The sequence below is a fragment of the Mauremys mutica genome, chromosome 8 (genome assembly GCF_020497125.1).
Source record: "Mauremys mutica isolate MM-2020 ecotype Southern chromosome 8, ASM2049712v1, whole genome shotgun sequence".
NCBI lineage: Eukaryota > Metazoa > Chordata > Testudines > Geoemydidae > Mauremys > Mauremys mutica.
In genome coordinates this window covers 109,538,812-109,556,999 of record NC_059079.1, presented here as the reverse complement: position 1 = coordinate 109,556,999, position 18,188 = coordinate 109,538,812, and the positions used below count along the sequence as shown (strand labels likewise).

The following is an 18,188-nucleotide window of genomic DNA, read 5'->3' as shown; positions in this document are numbered from 1 at the left end:
AATCGCTAACGCGTCCCCAAGAGAAAACGTTTCCCCAGGCTTGGTTATTCTCCGGTTTCGAATGGGAACAGACTGTTCGACGCAGGCACGGCCCTTCCCCGCAGGTGTGCCAGTGCAGGGCCCAGGCCTTCATTTGTAATGAAACAGGTGCCGGGGCCCAAACATTTACGTGCCGGGGCTCAAGCAATGTTTTTACATTCATAACTGATGCAGCAAGGCCAGAGGTGCCGGGGCTCTGAACGGCCAGGCCCGGAGGTGCCGGGGCTCTGAACGGCCAGGCCCGGAGGTGCCGGGGCTCTGAACGGCCAGGCCCGGAGGTAACGGGGCTCTGAACCGCCAGGCTCGGAGGTACCGGGGCTCTGAACCGCCAGGCCCGGAGGTGCCGGGGCTCTGAACCGCCAGGCCCGGAGGTGCCAGGGCTCTGAACGGCCAGGCCCGGAGGTACCGGGGCTCTGAACCGCCAGGCCCGGAGGTACCGGGGCTCTGAACCGCCAGGCCCGGAGGTGCCGGGGCTCTGAACCGCCAGGCCCGGAGGTGCCGGGGCTCTGAACCGCCAGGCCCGGAGGTGCCGAGGCTCTGAACCGCCAGGCCTGGAGGTGCCGGGACTCTGAACGGCCAGGGCCAGAGGTGCCGGGTCTCTGAACCGCCAGGCCCGGAGGTGCCGGGCTCTGAACCGCCAGGCCCGGAGGTGCCGGGGCTCTGAACGGCCAGGCCCGGAGGTGCCGGGCTCTGAACGGCCAGGCCCGGAGGTGCCGGGGCTCTGAACCGCCAGGCCCGGAGGTGCCGGGGCTCTGAACCGCCAGGCCCGGAGGTGCCGGGCTCTGAACCGCCAGGCCCGGAGGTAACGGGGCTCTGAATGGCCAGGCCCGGAGGTAATGGGGCTCTGAACGGCCAGGCCTGGAGGTGCCGGGGCTCTGAACCGCCAGGCCCGGAGGTGCCGGGCTCTGAACCGCCAGGCCCGGAGGTAACGGGGCTCTGAACCGCCAGGCCCGGAGGTGCCGGGGCTCTGAACGGCCAGGCCCGGAGGTAACGGGGCTCTGAACCGCCAGGCTCAGAGGTACCGGGGCTCTGAACCGCCAGGCCCGGAGGTGTCGGGGCTCTGAACCGCCAGGCCCGGAGGTGCCGGGCTCTGAACGGCCAGGCCCGGAGGTAACGGGGCTCTGAACCGCCAGGCCCGGAGGTGCCGGGGCTCTGAACGGCCAGGCCCGGAGGTAACGGGGCTCTGAACCGCCAGGCCCGGAGGTGCCAGGGCTCTGAACGGCCAGGCCCGGAGGTAACGGGGCTCTGAACGGCCAGGCCCGGAGGTGCCGGGGCTCTGAACGGCCAGGCCCGGAGGTGCCGGGGCTCTGAACCGCCAGGCCCGGAGGTGCCGGGGCTCTGAACCGCCAGGCCCGGAGGTGCCGGGCTCTGAACGGCCAGGCCCGGAGGTAACGGGGCTCTGAACCGCCAGGCCCGGAGGTGCCAGGGCTCTGAACGGCCAGGCCCGGAGGTAACGGGGCTCTGAACCGCCAGGCTCAGAGGTACCGGGGCTCTGAACCGCCAGGCCCGGAGGTGCCAGGGCTCTGAACGGCCAGGCCCGGAGGTAACGGGGCTCTGAACCGCCAGGCCCGGAGGTGCCGGGGCTCTGAACCGCCAGGCCCGGAGGTGCCGGGGCTCTGAACCGCCAGGCCCGGAGGTGCCGGGGCTCTGAACCGCCAGGCCCGGAGGTGCCAAGGCTCTGAACCGCCAGGCCCGGAGGTGCCGGGGCTCTGAACCGCCAGGCCTGGAGGTTCCGGGTCTCTGAACCGCCAGGCTCGGAGGTGCTGGGCCTCTGAACTGCTGAGTTTAGAAGCTCCGGAGCTCAGCCCTGCCAAGCTCTGGCACAAATTACGCTCTGGCTGGGCCCTGCGTGTGAGTACGCAGAGAGGGTTGATGAGAGGTGAAAGCAAAATGGTGCTGCTGGGGGAGACCCGCTGTGCCAGCGGCAAGAGCACAGAGCTTGGACTGGGACCTCACTTCACTGTTTAAAACGGCTCAACCCAGGTCTCTCTGCCAGCCAGGCCGAACCCCGAGGGCCCTTCCTCCCAGGCAAAGATCTCACTGATCTCAGTACAGAGAGCCCCATCCTGCCATCTAGCCACCTGGGCAGATTCCTGCATTCCTGCAGGTCCCACTTTAGGACCGGGGTTTGGCAGGGACAGCAGTGTAATATACGGAGCCAGGCCCGGCCCCGCTAGCTGCTTTCTGCTGGGTGCTGCTCAGGCTGGTGGCAGGAACTGGCTGCTGGTTTTTAACTTGGCCGTTGCCCACTTCATAGATTCCAAGGCCAGAGGGGAGCATTGTGCTGCATCTGACCTCCCGGACGGCACCGGCCAGAGACCTGCCCCCAATTATCAGCAATAGCAAATGTCTGTCACCGTGGAAAGACACAACCCACCCTCCGCCTTTGCTTTGCTGCCAGTGCCTGTTTCCCAAAGTGCTCCTGGGCGCTGGGCTGGGCTCCCCCTTCCCTGGAGTCATGTTTCTCTCGCCCCAGGTGCCTGTGCTGGCAGTCGGCTCGGGTTTTCTGCTGCACGGCTCATTGCTGCTGGGCTATGGCATAAGAAGATCAGGCCACAGGGAGAGCAGCGGCACCATATGGCACCCTGTGCCATTATTGGTGTGTGTTTCCTGAGATGCTGTTCGCAGGCACTGTTTGTAAATCGTTGTCGGAACAGCCTGGACGATTGTTTGGCTGATTCCGGGTCTGTGTGTTTCCGTTTCTGAGACATAGGAGAAGCTGCTGCGGGAAGGGAGGGGCACCCTTGCGAGGGGTGAGCAGGCATGGGAGATCACCAGCTTAATTCCTGGTTAGGGGTAATAAAGAATCACCCAGCTGCTCTGTTTCAGTCTGAGCCGGTGATTTGTCAGTGAGAGACAGAGACGTGGCAGCAGCAGCAACGTAATTGACTCTAATAGAGATTTTGTGGAGTGACATCCCAGCCGGAGCCAGAGCCGAGTTGTGTTTGCACACGGTGCTGGGCATGTCAGACACCTGTAGAGGCCATTTGTCAGACTCGGCCAGCCTGGGCTGTACTGTGTAGAATGGATATTTCAGGTGTTGGGACACGTGAAAAGATGCCTGATTTGCCTGGAAAGGAAAGCGAACAGCCAGGTGAAAAGCTGAGCCAGCGACCTGATCAGGTGAACAACCTGGTCAACCCTCCAACCAGGTAAACAACTGGGTTAGCAAATGAATCTTAGTGCTAGGCAGGAAAGTGTTTACACAATAAACAATGAATAGCTTGGTTACAATGTAGTTAAGGCGAGCACCTGTTTCAGTCAACTGATCCTTAAACCACATACTTCTTCAGCTCCAGAACCTGCGCATCCTGGGTAGCGGGGAAAAGAACTGGTCAACACGGGCGATTCGGACAATCCTGCCGCAGCCGAAATGGGCATGCAGGTCCTTCCTTTCGGGAGAACCTTGCCACCCTGCTGCTGCTGCTGGCCCATTTTCTGAACTGATGCTAAAGCAGAGGGCTCGCCACCCCTGGGGCAGGGTCTCCGGCCTGAGCTGTGCAGGAGGTGGGGCTGGATGCTCAGGCTGGTCCCTTCTGGCCTGGAGTCTATGAATCCGTGCAGCGTTTGGGGGCAGGTTTCCTCCCTGCACTGTGTGAGTTCAGGTTCGTCAGAAGGTCTGACATACCCAGGCCTGCCCTTCGGGGAGTCACAGCCCAACTGGAAGCAGGAAGCACCAAACATCTCCTGGGAAGCCCAGGCACGGGGTGTAGATTTACAGCCCTTGGAGGGGTCCATATTTCATTCCCCTTTTCAGAGCCACTCAGTTCTGCTCCCCTGACTATGCCTCCTCGGGTTGCGACACCGATAGCAGCAGGAGGAAGCTGCTTTGGCCTCTGGGATATTTGGTGTCTGGGGTCACCAGCGACACCATCTATCTGCAGTGAGGCCCTGAAGGGTTGATCAGACACAAACACTCGTTTGCTTTTTAGATCAGGCTTTGTTCCATGACACCATTAGAACAGAGAAGTGGAAGTCAGGACTCCTGGGTTCTATTCCCAGCTCTCCCTTTCACGCCTGCGACCTGGAGTGAGTCACATGACCTCTATGCCTTTGATTCCCCATGTATACAATAATACCCGGCCATGGGCAATCACACACTAGGGTTGCCAATTTTGGTTGGACATATTCCTGGAGATTTAATCACATGACATAATCTTTAATTAGATTAATTCCTGGAGACTCCAGCCCAATCCTGGAGGATTGGCAACCCTATCACACGCTCTTCTGTTGTGATGCCTGCAAACCACGGTCAGTGGTTTGGCAGCTGGTGCACTGTGCCTGCTGCTCGTCGTCTCACTATTCCCTTACGCGCCTCCAATCCTAGATCGACCTGTTGTCTCTCCTTTGATCCTTAGGTGGAAGCTCCTTGGGGCAGGGGCTCCTGGATCTGTGGATGTGCAGCGCCCGGCACCGTGAGACCCTGCTCCCTGACTGGGGCTGCTGGGCCCTACCACAATAGTGCTGCTCATTAACACCACCTGTCACTGACCCCAGGTGGAAGGTAGTGGTGTTATCCTTACACTGTAACTCGCTGGGGCAGAGCCCGGGTCTCTATCTCCCTTTGCACAGCACCCAGCACAATACGGCTCTGACCTGACTGGAGTAGCTGAGTGCTGCTGTCATATACACATGAAATTAAGAATCATTATTCTCATTAATACTCTGTATTATTAATACTTTTTCTCCTTGAAACCCATGGGCAGGTTCCATGGTGATCAGTGAAGCAAACCCTGTCATTGCTCCGTCACCTGTAATCGCTGTGTAATTGATTCCCTTGGATTTGCTGCATATGCTCTGGGCTGTCCCCACACCATAGAAATGGGAGATTTCTGCCTGCCTGGCATCACCCCTTTGCAAACTCCTTCCTTGCGGGGTAAAGGCGAGTGTCACCAGGGACCTCTGCACACTGCTCCAGGGGGATCAGCCATATCGGTGCCAACCCTAGGATGTGACCTCGGTTTGACTGGCACACACACCTAGATTGCCCTGTGATGTGCGTGGCTGGAATCTATTGGAGGGGGGGAGACTTCTTGTCCTCATGGCTTTTACAGAGCAGCATGCGCCTTGCCTGTCTGTGCCATGCATTATTAAACAGATAAGACTGCAGCCCCTCTGTATTTTTCCTGCCTGGCCTTTGCTGCACAGGAAGTGGGTTCTTTGAGCAGATATTTCTCTCTGAAATTCCCTGCAAAGCTCAGGCTGTGGATCTGGAATTGCTGCAGGTACAGATGATTCTCTTAATGGGCTTCTGACTTTACAGGTTTCTTCTAGGTTCTTTCCTTATCCCTCCCCCTCATGGTATAAATTCCGTTTTCCATTAAAGAGCCGTAATGCTTTCAGCCCCAGTGCCCTGGCTTCTCCTGGCCTTACCCACACAGCAGGTTCTTATGGCATTCACATCCCTAATGCGGTACAGAAATGCACACTTGCCCCGCGGCCAGCCCATCAATATTTATGGCAGGCGCATACACACATGCACAATGCCTTGCAGAGAAGTCGGGGAAGGAGCTGTGAGCAGAATACCAGGAGCCACTTACTTATTTCTCCGCATAAGACAAAGGGTCTCTCTGGAGACCTCGCACTGCAGAGCTCCTCTCCCACCCCCCGGCCCACCCCTCTGGTCTCCAAACAGCCCTGAGACACTTCAAACACCCACCGACATCAACAGCCAGGCTTTGAGATCTGCTTTTGTGGAAAAGCAACAATCCAGACGGCTCCTCGGGAAGGGTGGGGATAAAGCGCCTGGTTCACCTGGCCCACCCTGGCCTGCAGCTCGGTTGCTTGACACCCCTTTTTGTGTCTGTACCTTGCTTTGCACAAGAGGGTCTCCAAGGGCTTTGCAAACATTACCAATGACTCAGGCTGAGATTGTCCAAGCTGCCTGCTGGGAGGTGGATGCACAGTTCCTGCTCGATTTTGGTTGCCAGTGGGCACCCAAATGGGAATGGGGCCACCACATGCCCTGGCCAGCTTCCGCCTCACCCTCACGGGAACCTCACAGGGCTGCTGCAATTATCCCCCTTTTGCAGGTGAGGAAACTGAGGCGCAGAAAGTCAGGCAGTGCCTTGCCCAGGACCATATGGCAAACTGCCAGCAGAGCCAGGAGTGGTCACTGCCAGGCCCTGCTTCTCTTACCCCGGCCAACCCCCCTGCCCCATCGGAGAACTGTCTCTGAATCTGAGTGACCATCTGAGCTGGACGCTGGGAGCTGAGCTTTGGGCTGGGACACACTTTGGTTTTGATGCCACCAGAAGTCATGTCCTGCCAGTGTTGTCCCCCAGGGACAGTGCAGGTAGCACAGAGCCCCCTCAGGATGGCTTCCACCACATGCCAAGACGTGGCAATTCTGCCAGGAGGACTGGCGCCAGGCTGCCAGCTGCACGGAGAGGAAGGCTGGCCCAATGCTCGGCCCGGAGCTAACTGCTATGGGAATCAGTGGAAGTTAGGAGCCTACACAACACCCGGCCCTTAGTCTTCTCAGCTTCTGTAGAAATGGGGATGCTAGCAGGGCCAGAGCCCTTGGGGGTGCAGGGGGAAATACCCTACGGGTTGTGCTCTCACATACCAGGGGAATGGGGCTGGTAAGTACCAGGTATAGGGGGATGGGGGAGCAGAATGGTGCGGGAGGAATGGCACAGTTTGCAAAGGCAGTAGCAGGACCGTGGGAGGGATGGTCAGATACTACAATGATGGGCACAGTACCATACCTAGATGGAGAAAGGGAGACCCACGTACAAGGGAAGGGGGAGGTAGGCAGGTAAATGTCGAGCTCACTGGAGGCCAAGAACTTAACAAGATCCCAAAAGGGATTGGCTGGTTCTTTGGGTATCATAACGCAGGACAAACATCCTGGCAGGGTGACTAGATCACCTGCTTCAGGGGGTGTCAATCTCCAACTCTTGGAGACCTGAATGAGGGCAGGTTTTCCCGCTGCTGGGGTGGGTTCTTAGACCTTCTGCAGCTCTCAGTGCTGGGCATTGTGGGAGCTGGGATGCTGGGCTAGACAAGCCCAGGGTCTGATCCAATCCGGCCATCCCTCAGTCCCTCACTGCTGCCCACCACTACGGCTGGCCTGAAATTTCCCATTCAATCTTTTTTCCCCCAAGTGTCACTTTCCTTGCAAATCACTGACTGTATCAGAAAACTGCCCTTCCCCCCTTTCTTTTTGTTTCATTTTTGGTTTTCAGCAGTTTTGGACCCCAAATATTTCAGTTTGGGGATTTTCAATGAAAAGTCAAAAATGTCCAGGGGAACCCCCCGTTTCTGCCCAGCCCTTGTGCTGTGTGCATAGAAAACACCCTAATTCTTCTGCTGTAAAGCCTTGGGGTGAAGTTCCAGACCCGCTGCCCATCACCAGGAGAGAAGGAGAAGGGAGCCCAGGTTTCCTAGGAGCCCAGAGGCCCAGCACTGATTTCAGCCGGGGCACCCGCTTTGTAGTTTTCTTGCTGAGCTCTGCATGCAGGCAACACTTCTGCGGTTCCTGCCAGCCCCCGGGGCACTGCGCTTACCCTGGCAGCTGACTGCACCTCGCTTCCTGGCATTTGTGCTTGTTGGTTCATTGCTGGGAAAGATGTTTGCAGGGAGAAGGATGGCTCAGGAGCTGGCTGGGTGAGGGAGGGTGAGCGAGGGGCCAGCGACAGGCCGGAGAGGTGCATGCAGCGCAGAGGATCACACAGGGGATTGGGGAAGCTGCTGCACCTACCTTTCCTTGTCTCTCCAGCCAGGCGTCCGTTTGCCTTCGGGGCACTAACACGACGGCTCCTCCTGACTGGGGCAGAGCATGTCAGGGGCAGCCTGCGCCCTAGAGAGGAGAGAAGGGGACGACAGGGTAAGGGGCGCTGGGCAACTTCTCCCAACCCCCCATCCCCGAGACAGATCCGTCAGCTCCGTACCATGGCAGGAGCATAACTCACCCTGTGTGCAAAGCAGCCCAGGTGCAGCAGCAGGCTGCAGAGCACATGTGGCTCCCACGTCTTTGTGCTGTCTCTCTCAGGATGGCATCTCATTATTTCCCAAAGCTCCCCCCCACAGCCTCTCTGCTTCAGGCTACGAGGCACAGGTCCCCGGCATTGGGTGGGCCCCCACATTTATACTGAGCCCCCTCCTTCTCCTAGGTCAATATTGGTGCCTTCCTGGAGATGGAGAACTGGGCTCTCCCCATGCCAGGGATCTACTACCAGGAGCTCCCGCCCCCACCCCACTCTCTCTCCCTCTGTCAGAGGGAAAGTCCCGAGCCCCAGAGCACTCTGCTAAGCTGGAGTTAAAGCTTACAGCCAGGGAAAGGCCCTGACAAGAGCCTGGCAGGTCTACAAAATAGAAGGAAGCTGGGAAAGCCGGAGTCCAGATTCCATTCAAAGGAAAGCAGAACCTTTGACGTGTGGAGCTGCTGTGTTCAGATGGCTGCCCTCCCGTCTCGGCCCCGGCGGTAACAGCTGCAGCCCCTCCCCGCACTGCTCCCCTTCAGACTCCTTGGGAGAACGGGTGAGTTTTGGATCAAGGTCTTTCTCTGAGGCCTTGAAGAAGGGACAGCGCGTCCTCAGCGTGGCAGGGTGGCTGCTCTTGCAGCGAGAGCACCACCAACCTCACCTCTGCCCACCCTCTGCTTTCTCCGGGAACGGGCCCCACCCTGCATGTTACAAGAGATGCCGCCTCGCACAGCTTGTGGGCAGGACACTGAGAAGGGGCACCCCCAGCACAGCTCTCAGAGCGCCTCCAGACTCATGCCTTCCGCTTACGAAGGGTGCCTGCACTACGGGAGCTTGGCACTGGGTTCGCTTCACCAGTTTCAAGCTAGGTTAAGTTGCCTGGCTGTAAGTCCCACTGTCTCCTACTGCAGCCCATCTCAACTGGGGATCTCCCTGCCCTGGCCCAAATGTCCCCCACGGCGAGCACTGGGAATCGTGCTGCATCACTGCATGGACTTTGCGCTTTTCTGGTTAAATGCTCTAATTTAATGGCCTGGACCTAGGAGAATTGCAGGTGCTGTTATTACTAGTTCAGTGTTCAATTACACTCGTCTAACTGGTGGCACCTGGGACCTCACTGATGTGTAAGGAATGATGGCTGTCAGGAGGCGACACGGCTGAGCAGGGATTTGTAAAACCAGAAAGCTGCCTGGCTTTTCTCTCAGTGATGAAGAGAAACAATCTTTAGTGATGGCCTTGGGTTTCACCCCAGTCCCCCCAGGGCAGAGTTAAATCAGTTTGGGTGTTTTAACCATGTATTTGCAGACTTTTAAATACTTGGGCTTCTTTGACATTTAATATTAACTCTGACTTTCCTGGCTTTCTAAACATCATTTTTTAAATAATAACATTCCTCTTAGTTTAAAAAAAATACCAAGAATGTTGTTGCTTTTTAACAAATAAAAACACCCCCTGATAGGTCCTTCCAACTCTAATGCCAACTTCATGAGGTTCTTTGTCTGGGAACTGCCTTAGGGCTTTCAGTGTTTGTGATGGGAAGACACTCAAACGAGTCTTCAGTGATAGGGGTCTACAAACAGGTACCAAGATCCTGGTTTACAAGGCAGTTGTCATCCCCACCCTTCTCTATGGGAGTGAGACCTGGTAACCTACAGATGCCATCTCAAGTGGCTGGAGTGGTTCCAGCAGCGCTGCCTTGGGAGGATTCTCAGGATCAGCTGGGAAGAGTGACACACTAACACCAGCATTCTCTCTGCAGCCAACATCAGCAGTGTAGAAGCGCTGGTCATGAAACACCAACTCCGCTGGGCTGGTCACTGTGTACGTAGGCCTGACACTCGCCTCCCGAAGCAAGTGCTCTTCTCTCCGTTAAGTCAGGGAAGAAGGGCTCGCGGAGGGCAGTGGAAGCATTTCAAAGACGTACTGAAAGTACATCGTACCAAGGGAGATATCAACCCAACAAACTGGGAGGACTCGGCGTGGAACAGAACACGGTGGCACCACACCAAACACCAAGCCACAGCTCACTTTGACAACAGACATGCTCATGAGACAGAGATGCGACAAAGGAGGAAAGAAAGGGCACAACGCTCCAGCCAACAACTACGTCTCCTCCAAGAACACACCTGTCACTTCTGTGGGAAAATCTGCAGGGCACGAATTGGCCTCCTCAGCCAATTAAAAACCAGCAAGGAACCCCCTTGGCAGACATCACCCTCGCATCGAGGGACAGCTGAAGAAGAAGAGGAGTTTGTGACAAGCAGTGGGAGACAGGTGCGACAAAATGGGAATGTTTTGGTACTACTTTTTATGAATCCTGTGTGTGCTACGGGGCAAGTCTCCACTTAAAACACTGCCGCGGCTAGGTGGAGAGAGCTCTCCTGTCGGGGTAGCTAAGCCACCCCCCCGCCCCCCGAGAGGCGGTAGCTATGGCGACGGGCCTGTCCACAGCTACAGCGCTCAGTGGTGGGGATTTTTCACACCCCGGAGCAATAACTTTTGAGTGTAGACCTGGCCTGAGTTTGTTTGTGGGGAAGTGCAAGAGACGTGGGGGTGTCACTGATGGTCTGGGGAGGACCGAATGGGTCATTACAGGACTGGCGGAGGCCCACCCAGAGCAGTGGAAAATCTGAGAAGACAATGAAACCCATGAGGGGCCAAATGCTGATGCCTAGCAACCAACCACCAAGAGGAAGGAGGTTTCCCCACCTCTCAGGAGGGAAGGTGAGTGGATGCCAGACTGGGGAGGTGTCAGGGCACCGGGATCAGAGTGGGCTTTTGGAAGAGGCTGAGCAGCTCTCACCTTGGTCTGACAACAAGATGGAGCCTGCATTCAAGTGGACTGCAGCGGGTTGCTCTGATTTGGCCAGCTGGACTCTGTCCTCACCTTTATTTTTCTGAGCTAACCTACACTCCCAGTGCTGCCTTCCAGCTGACTCATAAACCCTTCTCTGCTTTGAAGCCACTGCCTGTTGTCACTGCTGATACTTGTTGAGGTCCCTGAAGAGTGTAACAGTCTCTGACTGGGGTCTGTCTCACTTGGGCTTGCCGGTCAGAGCTCATGGGGTGAAGCCGGAGGCGGCTCAGCCTGAGCTGGTGAGGCCACGGGGCATACCCCGAAGGACGAGTGGGACCCCTTGCTACACAGCAAGGCTCTTCCAAGGGACTGTTTAAAAGCTGGGGCTCCGAGGATAGGCCGGGGCTGTGCGGGGGGGAAGCTGTGTTGACACAAGGCTGAAATCAGGGTGTTGACAATTTCTCCTGCTTGCACAGCCACTGCAGCTCAGCACGGGTATCTGGAGCAATCATTTTGTGTCTCCTCCTATCAGTGTGACATTTGTTGTGACATGACGCAAGGCCGAGCTCTCTGCAGGGAGGCTCCCTGGTGTGGGGGGTGGAGCGACTCAAGACACCAAAGGGGCCGTCTGCAGCAGCCAGTCGTGGAAGATAAGCGAGGAGCCTCGGCCTACGCATTCACAGGTGGCCAGTGATTTGGGTGGCTCCATGGTTCAGCCCCAATGTGAGACTCCTCGGGGGGGCCTTGATTTCCCAAGGGCAGATGCTCAGCCCCTTTGTGGTGTCCCAGGCTGGGCCCCCAAAATGGAGGCACCTTAGATCACTAGGAACTAGGCCCTGGAGTGTAAGTGACCCAGAAGCAACTGGCACCTTTTCTGCTGAGTGACAATATGCACAAGCACCGAGCGGCAGCCCACGAGCGGTCAGAGCAGCGGGGCTGCATGGCCCCAGGGACCTGCACTGTCACAGCAGCCTTTGCTCTGCACGGTGACAGAGCCACATGAAACACCTGCCAGAGCTGATGGGCTTTTTAGCACCGGGAAAGTGGAAATGGGATTGTGGTTCCTGGAGCAGAGTTTTCAGCCCCAAGGTGTCTATGGGCTGTTGCGTTCACATGCTCCCTGGGGTGGCAGGGCTGGAGGCACCGCAGCTATGGTGCTCAGTCCCTTAAGAGGAGACAGCATCTCAGGTTATCCAGGTGGGACTCTGGCTGTTGGGGGAAAGGACGGGGAGGGGCAGCAGGTGCTGATGCGAATGGAAATGAGTCGCCCTCAGCTGATGATAAGAGAGGCTGTGGCCTGTCAGGGTACATGGTGAGGGGTGTGGACAGGGGGAGCGCAGGGAGTCCATTCACAGGGGAGGCCTTGGCCGGGAAGGGAGCCCTGAATGGGACGAGGGAGGGGGGCTGATGGGGACGCCGAGATGGAAGTGGTATCACTGCAGGAGCCACTGACTGGCCCCTTCTCCCCATTGCCCCTCTCACCCCGGAAGTGGCCCTTCCGGGGCAGAGCCGAGGTAGATTCCGGGGACATGGGGGGGGGGGGTGAACCTCGCCCTGGTGCTGCCTGGACTGGGGACAAGCAAAGGGACTCAGGCTCCAGGGTTGGCAATCCGCCACCTTCAGCCAGGACTTAAGTCACCTTTAAGGAAAGGGGAGGAGTTTGGGGGTCTCCAGGACCAGTCCGGAGCTGGCTCCTCTCTTCCTTCATCGCTTTGTTGCAAGAGCGCATCATCACCGTGTCCTAGCAACATCACGGCCATTACCGCGGCAACGCACTGTGACATCACCCGCCAACTGGTTCCCTGAATGCTATGGAGAAATCTCCCAGGGCAAAACACTGGCTTTTAGCAACTCCAAGCAGCCGAAAGAGGGCAGAGAAACAGCAAATGCCCAGAGTGGGAGGCCAGGCCGATGTTTCCACAGGGTTAGCCAGGTTCCCCGGGAAGTGAAATATTCATCTGTAATGCAGCCACCAAGTCTTCTCTCCAAAGGGGGGAAGGGGGGAGATTCAGCAAATTGTAGATAAACAAATGGCCCAAGGGAGCGGAGGGAAACCATGTTTCAAAAGCTACTTCGGAGGAGCAATGGCTCTAATGGCTAGGCGGCCGCACTGTGAAAGGCACTAAAGAACAGGGAAGAGGTGTTCCGCTCCCACAGGCAGGAGACACCGGTAACGAGCTGGGCACAGCCACGGATTTGGTTACGGAAAGAAGACTCCATTGCAGCTTCCGCCACTTTCATCTGTAGGAGGTCAAATTACTGTGCATGTAGCAGCGCTACAGAAGATGCTACCTACCTCCCAGGTTCCTTTCATTGTCCCTAGGGACCTGCCGGCTGCTGCCTCTTCCCGCCCCCGGGGAACCGCTCTTTAAAGCAGGGCGTGTTTGTCTTTTAAAACCTCTGCATTTAAAAAAATTCAGCTCAGGGAGATGTGAGCGAGGAAAAGGGGCGAACGAACCACACAGGGAGGAAAACTTTGCACAGGGTCTTTCATGCCAGTCATCTCCACAAAACACTTCCCCTGGGGGCAGAACAAAGCTCTTCCAGTGTGGCGGCATCAGCTGTGAGGTCCACAACAGCTGGAGCGTTCGGGTGTGGGAAAGAGGGTCCCAGATCAGCTAAGTTCTGGGGAAACGGCTTCCAATTAAAACACGGCATCTGCCCGCCCTGTATCCAGCCCATCCTTGGCCTGAAATCTTCCCCCATTTACAGCCGTGCATTGATGTCAAGGGACTGAATGGAGCAGGGGTTCTCAAACTGGGGGTTGGGACCCCTCAGGGGGTCACAAGGTTATTACATGGGGGGTCACGAGCTGTCAGCCTCCACCCCAAACCCCACTTTGCCTCCAGCATTTATAATGGTGTTAAATATATAAAAATGTGTTTTGAATTTATCAGTGGGTTCATACTCAGTGGCTTGCTATGTGAAAGGGGTCACCAATACAAACGTTTGAGAACCACTGGAATGGAGAGTGTCAGAGAGAGTGTCAAATAGTTCTCACAGGCATTTGTGATAGGGTGCATGTTTATATGAACCTACCACATTTCTCTAGCCCCTTTCGTCTGGAGGGATCTCAAAGCACTTTATAAACTTTGTACATTCAACACCACTTAAATGCAGCCACCTCTGGGGCCGAGCAGTGACCATAAAACTCACGGTGCAATGATGTCAGGGAGATGAAATTTGGACAAAGACAATGGGCAAGCAGCAAGTCTTATGCAAAAGTGCCCTGGGATCATGAACGGCCACATACAGCAGACAAAAGCTACGGGCTAAGGTCTCATCTGAGAGACTCCCAGGCAATGAATTGCCTGGTATTCAGGCTAGGATTTAGTCTCTCTAGGGTGTTGTGGAATATACAGAGCAAGGAAAGGGGGCAGCACAGAGGCAGCTTCCATTGGCTAATGAAAGTTCCAAACTGTGCAGATGTTCTGAACAACGGCCCGGCTGCTGGCACTCACTACAACGGTGCAGCTCCTCTGTGTTCAATGGGAACAGAGGTTAGCCAACGCTGGGCACTTTTGAAAAGCCAATAAAAGAGACATGAAGCAGCAGGGACAAATGTCCTTTCAGCTCCCTGCGTCTCTCCCAAGTAGGGTGACCAGATGTCCCGATTTTATAGGGACAGTCCTGATTTGTGGGTCTTTTTCTTATATAGGCTCCTATTACCCCCCACCCCTTGTCCTGATTTTTCACTTTTGCTGTCTGGTCACCCTGCTCCCAAGGATACTTCCAGGAGAAGTCATTCCGTTTGCCTGACGTCTCATCTGTGCTGAAAACTCTGAGTTTAAACACCAGCTTGTACCTGAAGTTCTCAGAGGTTTTTTTCTTCTTCCTAAAAAGGTTTGTGTTGCTGATACACTAGGAAATGAGTGGAGGAAGCCAAGTGATCCGTCTGGCTGATAAGAATCCCGAGTCACACCTTCATTCCTACCAAGTATCAGAGGGGTAGCCATGTTAGTCTGAATCCGCAAAAACAATGAGGAGTCTGGGGGCACCTTAAAGACTAACAAATGTATTTGGACATAAGCTTTCGTGGGTAAAAAACCCATTTTTTCAGATGTTAGTCTTTAAGGTGCCAGCGGACTCCTGGTTACCTTCATTCTTATTTCATACTGACAACATGGTAGCACCCAAGAGGCCTGCTGAGGACAAAGGCCCAGATGCGCTAGATCAGCAGTTCTCAAACGTTTGTACTGGTGACCCCTTTCACATAGCGATCCCCCTTATAAATTAAAAACACTTTTTTATATATTTAACACCATTATAAATGCTGGCGGCAAAGCAGGATTTGGGGTGGAGGCTGACAGCTCGCAACCTCCCATGTAATAACCTTGCGACCCCCTGAGGGGTCCCGCCCCCCAGTTTGAGAACCCCTGCGCTAGATGCTGTACAACCATCAAGCTAGACACACGCCCTGCCTTGAGGCGCTCACAGTGGTAACACAACATAACACATCGCAACAAGGAACTGAAGGGGCTGGTTCCTCCTGAACCTTTTGCTGCTTTCTAAAGAATATAAACTTCCCTGGAGGCAGTCTGGCCTCCTGGCTGGGCACTGGCCGGGGGATCAGAGGACTTGGCCTCTACTCCTGCCACTGACCTGCTATGTCAGGTCCCTTCACTCTATTTGTCTCCTGCCTTTGTCTGTTTAAACTGTGCGCTCTTTGGACTGTCTCTTACTCTGCACACCCTTCCTAACACACGGGAGCCCTGATCTCCCCGGAGCCTTCTCATGATTTGAAACTGTGATGACATTTTCTTTTCCTTTCCCGTGTAGAGATCCTTGACAAAGAGCATTGGGTCTGCTCCATCAGCGTGGCTGCCAAGGGCTCCAAATCAACACCAGGGGCGTAGTTAAGGTGCAAACTGCATTTCTCATCCACCTCTGGGAGGTGTTAATAGCTGTGTCTAGTTGGGATCATTTCAATACTAATGCTGCCGCGCAAGGCAATCGAAGAAACAAACACTCAGCCCCAGCCAACGACGATTTTGAAACATGTTGTTATGCGTCAATCTGTCTTCAATGAGCTTTCTCCGGCCTCTGCTACACAGGAAAATGAGCCCCTGGATTCCATCGCAAACCCAGCTCTACTGGTGATAGAAATGGACAGAGCACCAGCACTCTGAGCACGCTTTCAACACACACTACTTCACGTAATTCCGCCAGGGCTTAGCACTGACACAGCTGCTGGCGTACCGTTCGGGGGCTGGTCTCTGCAGACACACACTGTTCTGCAAGCAGGAATGGGCTGATGCCCCACCAACCTAGAGAACTTGCACCTCTGTCCTGGAGGATGGGCAAGTGGCTCCTTCTTTTAACCTGAGTTAACAGCCTGCACCCTACCTCGTAAGCTCCAGCAGATAGCTCTGAAAAACCCAGGCTCAGATGCCCTTCCCAGCCAGGCCACCCATTCTGAAACCCAGAGCCGAATCCTGCTTGCAAGTCAGCCCACCGATACCGATGGGCCTGCTCATGTGCGTTAGGCGGGCAGCTCACCCTGCATAAAGCACTTTGTGTTCACACAACCTGCTTGTAAGAGCAGATGGCTCCCAATGTGCTCCCCAGCTCTGCACCCCGCTCCTCACTCCCCAGAGAGGACTGGGGGAAGTGCAGTGGAAATGATTGGGGGTTTGGATGGACTGGTTCATGAGGTGCAGGTGCAGCCTGGCTAGGAGGCAGACAGTAGAGGGGCAGGAGGAGTGTCTGGTAGTATCTGGAGATGTTGAATAAGGAGGGAGAGGAATTCCATGGGGGGCGTACGGGGTCAGTGAGAAATCGCTAAGAGGGAAAGGAGAATATAGGCTGCACACCAGGGAACCGCCTAAGAACGAGGCCAGTGGAGATGGCTCTTACAGTAAGAGGTGCGAGGTCCGTCAGCGGGGGTGGTTAGGACTGACTGCCTGGGCCAAGGAGCTGTAGCTGCCCGTGCCAAGAACACAAGCAACGATGGGAGAAGTGTGATGGAGCAGGGGACGGACGACTCGCTTCCCACTGACTGCTCTGCTCACTGGGGCCCTGCTTTGTAGAAAGGCAGGAGGTGTGTACAGAGCCCCCAGCCGCACTTCCCCAGTGTGCAAGGGCCTAGTGCAAAACACGCTGACTTTGGCGGGACTCTGTCCATTCAGCCCAACCGGCTTTCGATCAGGCCACAGTCTCATCACCGCTGGCGAGACATGAGCATCCTGGCCTGCCTGTTCTCGGCCTGGCAAGAGCCATTCGTCAGAGGGTCTTTGCCAGCAACCCCTTCTAACTGCAATAGGCACTTTCCTCTCCTTAGCCATGGGGCAGCCCCAGGGCCCCTTCCCCCTTGCAGTGCAGGCACCTGCCTTGATTGCCGGGAGCAGGAGCCACCCCTCCAAAGCCCGCACGCAGTTTCAGGAGGGTTTTTTGGGGGGAGCGTCCCCTGGCAGCTCTGCAGTGCCCCAGGCCTCTCTGCAGGGAGAGAGAAGGATTTCCCCTCCTTTCCCCGTTCAGCATCCCGCTGGAAGCAGGCCCGTCAGCAAGCCCTGCCCTGGCTGCAGAGGGAGCGAAGCAGCGGTGCTGCCCTGCGGCTGGAGGGGGGGTTCCTGGGGGAATCCCGCATCACCTCCCCCACACCCAGGATGCAGCCCGTCCTCCTCCCGTTGCTATTCTTCACCCCGCTTACATAAGAGGGCGGGGGAAGGGAGCCCCGCGTCTCCATTGTTTCAGCTCCCCCGCCCCGGGAGCCCTGGGGAGAATGCCAGGCTCCCCCCCCCGAACAACCCGCCCCGCTGCGCCCCGGGTTAGCCCCGAGCCGGGCCCCAAACCCGACCCCCCAGGCCGGTTCCCGGCGCCCGCTGCGGCGGCGGAAGAGGCCGGGAGCCGGGCTCGGGTTGGCCGGCGCGCCCGGGGCGCAGGGAGCTGTCCGCGCCCGCGGTGCTGCAGCCGGGGCCGGGGCCGGGGCGCGGAGCCGGGCCTAGGCGGCAGGAGGCCGGGCCGGGGAAGGCGGGGAAGGAAGGCGGCAGACAAAGAGCGGTACGAACCTGGAAGCCGGGCGCGGGGGCTGCGCTGGAGGCGGGCGGCGCCGGGCGGAGTGCGCGCTGCCGGAGTCGGTGCCACCCGCGCCCCGCCCGGCGAAGGGGGGGCGCTGGGAACCGCCGCCCTCCGCGGGGCAGCGCGGCCCGGGCGCGGGAGCGGAGCGGAGGCGGCTGGACGCGGCGGGGGCGGCGGCGCCGGGAGCCCCGAGGGCGGGGCGCGGGGCTGGGGGAAGTTTGGCCCGCGACGGGTTCAGCGCGGAGCTGCCGGGAGACCCGCCCCCTCCCTGGGACCTGCGGAGCGCACGGGGGCGGGGGGGGGCTCAGCCCAGAGTCTCTCCTGCCCCCCCCTCCAGAGCCGGCGGGGGTGTCACTGTCCCGCCCCGGGCGGGGAGCAGGGACCTTCCCCTGCCGGTCTCTCCACAG

General features: G+C 57.2%; 1 protein-coding gene across 4 annotated transcripts in view; it reads right to left on the bottom strand.

The window, feature by feature from the left end:
• Positions 1–17,916, bottom strand: part of CPLX2 (complexin 2) — a 66,060-nt gene extending 48,144 nt beyond the window's left edge. Inside the window, exons 1-2 of one of the 4 annotated variants that reach the window (XM_045028403.1) lie at positions 17,772–17,916; positions 7,745–7,843 (exon numbers count right to left, since the gene is read on the bottom strand). The gene's annotated coding sequence lies outside the window, so the exon portion shown is untranslated. Of the gene's footprint in view, positions 1–7,744; positions 7,844–10,093; positions 10,207–10,770; positions 10,792–12,403; positions 12,425–17,771 lie in introns of those variants that run through there. The other 3 variants (XM_045028406.1, XM_045028405.1, XM_045028404.1) reach the window with 3 other exon arrangements.
• Positions 17,917–18,188: the final 272 nt, after the last annotated feature.